General features: G+C 37.2%; 1 long non-coding RNA gene across 1 annotated transcript; it reads left to right on the top strand.

Annotated features, from left to right (window-relative positions):
- Positions 1 to 1,344: 1,344 nt before the first annotated feature.
- LOC309504484 lies at positions 1,345 to 10,847 on the top strand. The gene is made up of 4 exons (XR_014208087.1): positions 1,345 to 1,420; positions 7,886 to 7,986; positions 8,323 to 8,410; positions 9,538 to 10,847. It is a non-coding gene; the product is annotated as an uncharacterized lncRNA (long non-coding RNA).
- The last annotated feature ends 386 nt before the right edge of the window (positions 10,848 to 11,233 follow it).

Below are 11,233 nucleotides of genomic sequence, written 5' to 3'. Positions count from 1 at the left end.
ATTATTTCATACAGATATGCAATCAAATGTGAGATAGTGTCATAAATGCATAAACAAGGTGTCTTTGTTACAGTGTAATTGCTCATGCTACTGAGTAATATTAATTTACATGTACTTATTATTGGGTTGGTTTAGGATTAGATGCATGTAACTATGCATAATTTACTGTTATTACTATAACAATACAATAGTAAAATGTGTAACATAGACAATGCAAAGGAGTTACCGAAATAGAAAATAATGGTTGCACTTTATTTTTATGTGTCTGTGTTGCAGTGTAATTATACATTTAAGTACTGAGTAATAATAATAACTACATGTACTTATTATAGGGTTAGGGTTAGGAATATGGGTTGGTTTAGGGTTAGTTGCATGTAAGTATACATACATAATTTATTGTTATTACTACAGTAACTACATGTAATATGTAACAAGGACACTGTAAAATAAAGTGTTACCTAATAAATAATAATAATATAAATACTTTAAAATTGACTTACAATTTACTTTCTAATGACTCATCAGAAATCATGAGATTAAATAAAGGTTATTTAAATTTATTGGTATAGCCTTAATTTCTCTTTGTTTATTTACTCTAATGTTGCTTAAAAAAACACATAATTTCCAGGGTATATTGTACACATATTATAATATTTTAAATTTTAAATATAATAAATAGGTCTTTTGTATTTTAGGAAAGGGGTTTGTCGCAAGGAGACCGTTATACTGTATTTGATGGATTTGAAAAGTTGGAAAACCTCTAGAATAAGTAACCAGAATGAATTTGTCTTACACTCAATCTTATGATGACATTCTATTACATGATACCTGTTTTTTGTCATTCCTGTTCATATGCAAAGAACGTCGCACCAGACCTTGGAGCGTAGAAGCATTTGGAATGCATAAATCATCAGCTTGACATTTGAATGCTTCTGAGCAGCGCATGTTAATAGAATAACTTCAGAATACAAATTACTTCAATGCTTTATGATGTATTGAAGAGCAAAATGGGGTGTTTGAGCTAGGGACAGGCACAAAAAAGAAAACAAATCTGACATGGCTATTACAAATGCATAAATGTGGAATGTGGCAAACAGTTTGGCTGCCTCTTTATTTCTTGTAAGGTATTTATTTTCCACGCTGTACCTTCAAGTAACCTGACCATTTCTGGTATCATTAAGCATTAGATTGTGTTAAATCTGGGAGGTTCCTCTATGCAATCGTTCAGGTCTGAGGAGACAGCAGCTGTGGAGCTGTGGCCAGGTTGCTGTTTCTGCCTGAGTACATGCAGCCTCTCTGCTGTAAATAACACATTCATCGCTGTGCCGCCTCCTCCTGCCAACACTCTGCAGATACACTGTGACGTTCTGTGTGATTAGGAACTCTCAAAGCAGACCGACCGGCCGTGACTTCAAAATGAGTGAGTCAGATTTCTAGAAGCTTTAGTTTGCTTTCCATCCACTTAACATTTCTAGCGTTCTTCTGCTACTCACACTTCACACAATTCACACTTTAAAAAGCATCTTTTACTACTCTGCACCAAAAGCATCTGTATGTGTATTTTCCATGCAATTACAGTGAATGCAGACTGAGGCTTTCAAGCTTCAAAAGGGATGAAAAAATCACCATTAAAGTGTCATGTCCACAGGACTTCTGTCAGGACCACTATCGTCAAATACGATATACAATTAGCATACAGTTAGAATTGGCGGTATGGTTCTGTTATGGGCAAGAACTCCCTGCACATCCACGCAGCCTAGCATGGATAAGAGCAGGGAGAGCAGAAATAACCCCCCTTAGGGTAAACAGAACAGATCCAACTGAATGTATTGCAGATATCATTAATTAATTTTAATGTTCAACATAATTAGATCATTTTAGTCTGATTCAGGGGTAATCAGAATGCCAAATCCTGACTGATGAGAGGAGGAGCTGGGGATGGAGGAGGGTAATTTGCTCTTGAGAAACGTAATATCTGCTGATAATACTGAAGGAGCTTATATATGTATACAGTTATAAGCGTCGTATTCCTATAGGTAGACGTGGATCAGCTGAGAGTCAGCTGATGCAAGCTTGACTAACGTGACCTGCCAGAACTGACGTTACGCTTGATTTTATTCAAAATTTAAAGGTGTGTTCACACTTAGCAGGTTTGGTTAGATTAAAACAAACTCATGCGATTGCTCTCTTAGTGCGGTTCAATTGAACAAGTGTGAACGCTGCCATCCAAACTCTGGACCGAGACCCAACTTTTCAGGTTTCAAATGAACTCAACACGATGAACAATGAACAACGAACGCAACACGATCCAAAGACATAAACAAACCAAAAACAGGACGTGATGTCACAAGATGCGCAGCACACAGCATTGTGTTGGATGTTTGGGAAGTTCTGAGGCAAAATATTCGTTATAAAAGTAATTTTTTCTTTCTCTAGGTTTGGTGTTAAAAATGACATTGTGAACGCTAGCTAACCAGGACTAAATGTTTTTTTGTTGTTGTTCTGGATAAAACAACAACAAGAGAACCGAACTACACGTGTGAGTCGCTGTTCACTGAAAATCATGAGATCTTGGTGTGTTCATGAGAAAAGCACAGATTTGTGAGCAAATTGTTCTTTTGGGTCAAATCTTTTCAGTGAATAAGTTGATCGAGTTCACAAAACCGGTCTGAATGATTCATTCACGAATAAGACTGATACGGTTCTTAAGTTCAACTCATTGATTTAATAACAGCATCAGTGACTTAAAGGGATAGTTCACCTGAAAATTTTAATTCTGTCATCATTTACTCACTCTCAAGTTGTTCCAAACCTGTATGAGTTTCTTTCTTCTGTTGAATACAAAATAAGATCTTTTGAAGAATATTGGTAACCAGACAGTTGACGGAAGCCATTGATTTCCATAGTAGGAAAAAAAATACTATGAAAGTCAATGGCTATCCACTTTTTGTGTTCCTCAGAAAATTAGGTTTGGAATGACATGAGGGCGAGGAGAAGGTTTAATTTTTGGATGAACTATTCCTTTGACATTTTCAACGTTTCTCTGCTTCTGGCATTCACACTTCAGAAAGCTGTTACTACTCTGCACAGAAAGCATCTGCATGTTTTTTTCCTTGTCTCACTTTCTCCTTGCAGGTTTTCATTGACGTTTCAGCTTGGATGGTCCTATATGACGAGATCTCTTCCTTGCTGATTTTCTTTCATTGATCAGATGAGGTTACAGTGAATGAGTATTTTATAGCAAATTTGATGCATGTTGTATATATCTGTGCTTAGAAAGCCACTGGAATCTTCCAGTCCGAGACTATATTTATGATAACCAGCTCTTAAGTGATCTGATGCTTATTGTTTTTCTGTAGTTATTAAATTCAAGACAACAGTGGAAATGCATTATATTTATGATTTAATATAGCTTTTGCCAGGGGGAGATGTTGTATGCTTACCCATGCCCTTACAAATCAAAGCCCTTCAAGCTTCAGTTTTCACGCACCGCTCTAAATGATTCATCGGAAATTATCACTGGGGGGAAAATTAAATAGACTGATAAGCTGTATGTATTTGGTTAGTCGCATTAACCTGTGAGGGTTGTACCTTTGGCTGCATGGTACGCCCAGCTTATATTGTGATGCTATCAGAAGAACTAAACATCGAATAGATCTCAAATGATAAACACCAGGCTTCACAGGTGTCTTGTAATTGATTTTTTGGAACACTTTTCTCAATGGTTTATTTGAAAGCATACACACACACACACAAATTTTTTCTTTAAAAAATATCTGAAGATTTTTTTAAATATATATGAAAATTACATCAAAGGTATGCTTAAATATGTCCATATGTCATTATCTGTCATTATTCTTATATAACATGCTCATGTAGTTCCAAATCAATATTCAAATCCAAATCGAGTTCCAAATCTATCCAACTTTCTTTATAAGAAAATGACTTAAATCACTAATTTCCATGCAATTAAATATGAACAAGAGATGTCAAATTTCAGGGACAAAAAAAGCACAATGAAAGTATTCATATGACTCATGCACTATATTCCACACTTTTTGAAGTCAACAACTTCTAGTTGAGGTTGTTACATTTCAGTATGTGCTATAAACAGAATAAACTGATTCATTAAAGAGATCTGACTCAAACAAATGATTCATTCACAAATTAGTCACCCCTAAAATCTCTCAGGAACTTTAATTTGCTCCAATAAGATCTTGAATGGACTTCAAGATTTTCAGTCAATAACAACTTAAAGACTTTTAAAGATTTGGAATAGAGTCCTGTAAACCACTATTATGATATTTGATGGAGCTTTTGTATCCTATTTGAAGCTTGAAAGCTTCAGTCCCCTTTGTAACCCTACCCTTGCATGGAGAAGAAAAACGAATTGCATTCTTCAAAGTAAGTCTCACATGCAGGTTTGGAAAGACATGAGTCAGTGAATGGCGAACTGTTCCTTTATAGACTTCATCCATTAAAACTAAGTGCATATTTGTCATGTTGAATTAAATCATCTGGCATGTCTTTATATGGCATTATAAAACGTTATTTTAAAACACCATGTATGATTTGAAGCACCTTCCCAAAGAGAGATTAGAAAAATATGAGCAAATATGGGCCAATGCAGCACATAAAGTGTTCCACACCGTTTCCCTCAAAGTGTTGCTTTATTTGGAGCCGTAACGTCCTGCCTAGGAATAAGATTGAGTGAAAACTTGTTTCACAGTGAGAGAGAGAAAGAGAAAAAAGTGTGAAATTCCTTTTTAAAATGAATGCTGCATGCCACTTTTCCTTTCATCACTTATTCATTGAGAGCAAATGTTTTTCTCCATAACCATAAAGCAGTTTCCCATATGCTCTGTTAGTGTGACATCTTAAAGCAGTGCAGGTGCTTTAGACGTCCACAGAAACACTTGCTACTCTATCTCTCCGCGTACTTACACACAGTTGTGTTTAATATTGCGAAAGCTGTCTTTCCGCAGGAGAAGAATCTTTGGGTCTGCCTGGGGCCACGATGGATGGGGAGATGTTAGGTGGCAGGCAGTGATGCCAGGTTTCTTTAACACAAGCTTGTAGAAATATCAGTTTGGATATTGGTGTTAGATTGCTGTCTGTAGAAACTCCAAGGCGCTATTGTTTTATCTCAAGTTTATGTAACCTTCTTTTGCCCCAAGGTCTAATAAGTTTAGTAAAAGAGTATGAATCATGTTTCTGTTTACATGCAACTGTGACTTTGTCTGTGTTAAAACCAAACTCTGAGTCATTCCTAGAATTATGTGGATTTTATGCCACTATGAAACAATTCTGCATATTTTACAAAAAAGAAAGAAAAAATAATAAACTATTATGCCACATGGTTTTTCATGCATAGATGTACCTCAATTAACACACATTCATAATGATTAGTAAGAATAATAATAGAAAAAATACTTTTTGAAGCATTAACAGGCAAATTCCCATGTCCCCGATCATCTTCACTTTGAAATAAAGGTTACATACAGTACATGTCTTAGGCATGTTAATATCCTAAATATATTACATTTCCAAACATTCTTTTTGCCATTAATTGTAATAATCCAGTGAGATTTGTGTATGCACAAGGAATCTGACAACAGCCGGTATGATCTGATCTCACCATCATCGAGTCCGTCTGTGATTACATGAAGAAACAGAAAAAACTGAGACAGACTAAATCCAGAAGAACCGCGGGAATGTCTCCAAGACAGGCCCGGGGTGGGTAATCGGGAGAATCGGGAGAATTCCCGGTGGGCCGCTTCACTTTTGGGCCGGTCGAGGAATTTGGAAAAAAAATTTTTTTTTTTTTTTTGTGTCATTACATTAGGCTACACACATTCATTCCGCATCCTGACACCGCAGCGCGCAGCCTCTGCATGGGTTGTACCATGAGAGGGAGTTCTCCCCTCCCCTCCCCTCCCATACAGTTGGTTGGGTCAATAGCCCGTCTTTTCCAAAACGTTTTCTCAGGTAGGCTACCGCGGCACCGCCGGCGCCTACCGATAGCTGGGCCGGCCCTATGGCGGCAAATCAATGACAAAATTAACGGAGCGCACAACTGATGCTGGCGCGCGCAGTAAATTACATTCGCGAGAGGATAACAGATCTACACGCGAGGAAACGGGAAATCGCGAGCTCATTCAAACCCTGCGCGCGCGCATGACATCTCCTCTGCACGCAATACAAGCCCTCGCGCGCGCATGATCATTCCCCACGCTCTCGCGCTTGATCTCCTGCATTTGCTCGCTCGAACACTTTTATTTTTGGCAGTCAGTTAATACATATTTAATTAATTAAAATTATATGTATTTTTTACCATCATTCATTAAAAAGCGTTATATCATCATCATTAGGCACACGGTAGTTGACACAACACTTCATGTTTTATTTCAATTAAACAACATACAATATAACACAGTATTTATAATTATATTAATAATTTTGTCATTATTCATTAAAGTGCATAATATGTAAGGGATAATGTATTGCGAGGCGGTTGTGAATAACAACCCCGACAGGCTGAACAGGTTTTGAATCAGCCTGAAGGGGTTGTTATTTGCTATAACAACCACCTCGCAATACATTATCCCGCTTATTACATGGCTACCTACAAAATAAATAAATCATTTGACACAAATGATTGATTTAAAAAGGAGTTTATTGATTTAAAAACGATTGTATTGCTTCCGCTAAAGAAAATAGTCTGTTCCGCGTCCATAGCAACGCTCTGTTTTTCATGGCAACGGTGTGTTATACTTCGCAGCGGTCTGTTATCAAGAAATAACAGACCGCATTCTACATTGGAATTCAACCAAGCCATGTAATAACAGCGTTATATCATATGCATACGTGCAGTTATAATAGTTATATAAAAAATAGAAATAAAAATTCAAGCCTTATCATAACTGGTAAAACCTGAATGCCAAAGAAAGAAAACATCGGTATTTTTTACTTTCTTTGGGCAATATACAAGATAACTCAATATTTACTATAAAATACTATGATAATGCTGTAAATGAGTCCTGCCTGTCGCGACATTACCTTCTCTGCCTTCCCTTATAAAATAACCTTTTTATCATAGTAAAATCTATATATCGTTCCCAACAAAAGTATTGTTTAGTGTAAAACATGTTGAAGATTAGCATGTTGATTACTTAAATGATAAGGTGTTTCCTCACAAAAGCGGTTTATTCAGTGTAGTGAAGCCTCCCCTCCATTGACATCCATTCATAAAAAACGGCCTCTGCTTTCATTCCCTGTGTACCGGCGTTAGCATTAGCCGTTATTCTTTTTTGGCTAAAGGTTGCAGGCTTGTCATAGTGGCTTTGTCATTTGTCTCTATATAGCCCTCATGTTTCCATTGTTCCTTTGTCTAGCTTTGTCCATGTAACCGCTGTTTAGTCTATATTTCTCAAGCCATGTTAGCCAAGCCTTTGTTTGTTTTATGTTTGCTCATGTTTGGGAAATTAAGCTGCACTTGGGTTCTATCAACTTGCCTGCTGTAGACTCATTACATTTACACACTGCATTGTAAAAATGTCATGTAACAGGGTGAACAAATGTCCTATTTATATGATGGACAGACATTTTCTTCCTCTGACAAGACAAAAAAAAAAAAAAAAAAAAAAAACCTTGCTCAGTCCAAAATCCACCTACCTGAAGGAATGACCCCTCTATATAAAATCAAAGAGAAGATGTCCTACATTTGATCATCTCAAAATCACCTTCTTTTCCTTCCGGCCAAAAGCTCCTAATTTTCTGTTGCAGATCACACATGGTACTCCCAGTGTGTAAAAAGCCTGCCACTTGTCCAAGATGACCAATGATTTGTGCTCACAAATACTCATATTACACCATTTGTTTTCAGATCTCTTTATCTGTTGGCTGTACCTGCTAAAAACAAATTGAAGATGTTATTTCTGGTCTGCAATATATCGCAAAAATCTCTGATCCCACCTCCAAACACAGGTATACCTGACAAATCACTTAATGCCAAGACATAACATTTTGATATATGCACTTTAATGCAATTTAACAAGAACACATGATTTTCTTTTCCTCAAATCTAGCCTTGAAGTGAAACACTTGATTTGTGTCTTTTGCTGATGCACTAATCGTCCTGCTGCTTTAATATGAACTCCAGCCATGAAAAAATATGTAAATAAATGTAATAAATGTCAAAAGAATTACGATCTCTCTCATCTTGCCTTCCATTCACAGTCAGTGTGATATAGGCCTTTATATAGAGATCCTGTCTATGGATTTGAAAAGAGCGATAAACTCTCTCTCTCTCTCTCTCTCTAGACCTGATGCAAGCTGTTGTAAAGATATGCTGTTAACTTGAACGATGAATTTACAGTAGAAGTAAAGATTGAATTTCCTAAATCTGCAGGTAAGTACAATTTTAGTATATTTATCTTGTTTTCCAGCACAAATATCTAAGCATTCTTAAATCAAAATTTACTTGAGAAGCAAAATTACTTAAGATATTAAGTCTTGTTTTCTTAATAAAAAAAAAAGTGAGTTTGGGCTTTAAACAAGAAAAAAAATATGGAGTCAGAAAAATAAACTTAATCCAAAGGGAAAGCAAGTTTATTTTTCTGACCCCATTGGCAGATAATTTTTTCTTGTATTAAGCATAAACTCACTTCATTGATACGCTTTCAGAAAACAAGATTTAGGGCCCTATCTTGCACCCAGCGCAATTGACTTTGTACACTGACGCATGTATCATTCCTATTTTGCACCCGACGCACAGCAGACTTTTCCCTCCACAGATGCATATGCTAATCATAAATTAGGGAATGAACTTGCGCTCCCGGGGGCGGTTCAGCGAAAAGAGGAGGCGTGTTCCAGAGCAAACATTCCCTGGTGCTATTTTGCAGTTTTAGAAAACAATTCCGCCACAGACCAGGAAAAACCTATAGTCTAAAGTCAGTGGCGCATTATTCAGATGCTATTTTAAGGGCGCATGCTTGGCCATAATGCAGCGTGTACACAATGCACATACACTTTGCTTATCTCATCTACACAGACGCAGCAGTTGCCATTTTTGTAAACCATATAATTACAAGGAAAAATATTCCACACGAGGGAAATCATTGTGGTGTCCATGAAGATGTGAAAAAATCTATCTTACACATTTACCCAAATTATTGTACGCCTGTTTAACCAAAGCTAATTTGGGTGGGTTTCTCCCAATTTCACGTTACGCCCAAACCACACCTATGAGTAATGTAGCTACTTCAGACCAACCCATTTTAGATTTGCGTCGGGCGCAAGAGTAATTTATCCCGCCGGTATAATAGCAACAGCACCCGAGATCCACCCACAAAGTTACTTGCGTTTCGCATTTGATACTTGTGTTTTAGATCGTTAAAATAGGGCCCTTACTATCTTATCATTTTGTTTCTCAAGTAAATTTGGAAAACAAGACAAAAATACTGAGGAAGAAAATCTTTTTTTATAAATGTTTTTGTGTGTGTGTGCTCAGATCCTTGTTGGTAATTTGCTTTACAGAGGTTTGTAGGAGGAAAAACAGAGTTGTTTGATTCCGGCGGGATTTGAATCACAAAATATGCCTCTGAAACATGAATTTACCTGATCCTTTTGAAGGAAAACTAGTTCCCTTTTTTGCTTATCCTTTGTACATGGAGCCGTCATTCTTGAAAGACCCAGCCAGAGTCTGATCAGAGAATGAAGTAAAGGTCAGAGGAGAAGTCAGGCAAGGTGACATCGCACCTCCACTGGGAGCCCATCACTGCGATGCAGATCATAATGATGCGCATATTCCACCTGTCAATCATGCCTCGACAGAAAAGAAAAGGTTGAGAGCGATGACGCAGACGCCCTTTTTCCAGACGGCTGAAATTTACCGCGGGTCAACAGAGAAGATCAACTTCAAACCGCATGCTTGTTTGCGCTCACTCGTTATTTCAAACAGACAAAGATAACAACAAATCACAACCGCTATAGAAACAACCAAAACAAGGAAGCAAATCAGACAGATAAATACGCTGTGTTTCGACAAACAGCTTTGCGTCTCCTTTGAGAACTCCTCATTTGCTGTGTCATGTATAGGGTGCACTACAAAGACTCTGCGGCTTCAACAAGTTTCCAGCTGAAATGTAGGTTCTTTTATCATGACAGGTCCATACAAAGACCACAGTGAGACGAAGATGCTTCAAAACATCACAGGGACAGAGTTTGTGAAGTCTCTTGGTGAAGCGCACAGCGTGAACGATAGACTCCCATGATAGTGTTCAACAGAAGAGTGTCAATTCCCCTCTAACCCTTCATCACTAAGAGGATGTTGAGCTCTGGCACAGAGAGACAAGGACACTTAACAGATTGTTATCATGATGCTGAAACTAGCAGCTACTTGCAGGCGTGCGATTCCTATTCACACTGAGATTTCACAGCTAAGTGGCTTTGAAGGCAACCTCAAAACAAAATGGCACAAAACAAAGTTGCATCATTACGTTGAGAATTGAAATCAGGTGCACCTCCATCCACAAAAAATATACTTGTAGACTCTGAAATGACCTTCCATTTTAATTTACATCACATAGGCTATTTGGTAATGTTAACCAATTACCAAATAGCTATTTAGGCATTTGGTCTTGCTTTATTCCAGTATGCAATGCATCACTTTTCATTATCCAATCAGTTGGATAAAAGGGGTTGTGAACTGCAATTCGCATTACTTTAAGATGAGATTTAAACCATTAAATCATTAATATTTGGAAAGGATTTCATGTGCTGAAGCAAACTGTTCCAGACGCATGGGACCGCAACTGAAAAAGGCACAGTCTCCGTAAAATTTTGAAAGGGACCTGGGAACAGATAGAAATAGGCTAGTTCGTGACCGTAGATGAGCATCAGAAATGAAATGCTGGTGCCAAGCCTGGTTGCAGTTTTTAATAAATCAGGTCTGGATTAAATAAAGGCATTTGTGTAGCACACCCTTGACATTAATTTATAATTTCATGTTGTTGTTTTTTTTTTTTATTAATTTCATGTTTTTTATTAATTTCTTTCTTCTTCTTCTTCTTCTTCTTCTTCTTATTATTATTATTATGGCATTATATTATTGATGTTTAAAGCTGAAATGTGGTATTTTATTATCAAAATACTCTTTCCTCTCCCAGCTTAATATGCAGAGACCACTCTAACCAAGCCATGGACCCTTTTCACATTTCCGGGGTTCTCTGAA

The sequence above is a fragment of the Leuciscus leuciscus genome, assembly GCF_965113295.1.
Source record: "Leuciscus leuciscus genome assembly, chromosome: 8".
NCBI classification, from domain to species: Eukaryota; Metazoa; Chordata; class Actinopteri; order Cypriniformes; family Leuciscidae; genus Leuciscus; species Leuciscus leuciscus.
Note: the sequence above shows the minus strand (reverse complement) of the source record. Positions and strands in the feature narration are given on the sequence as shown.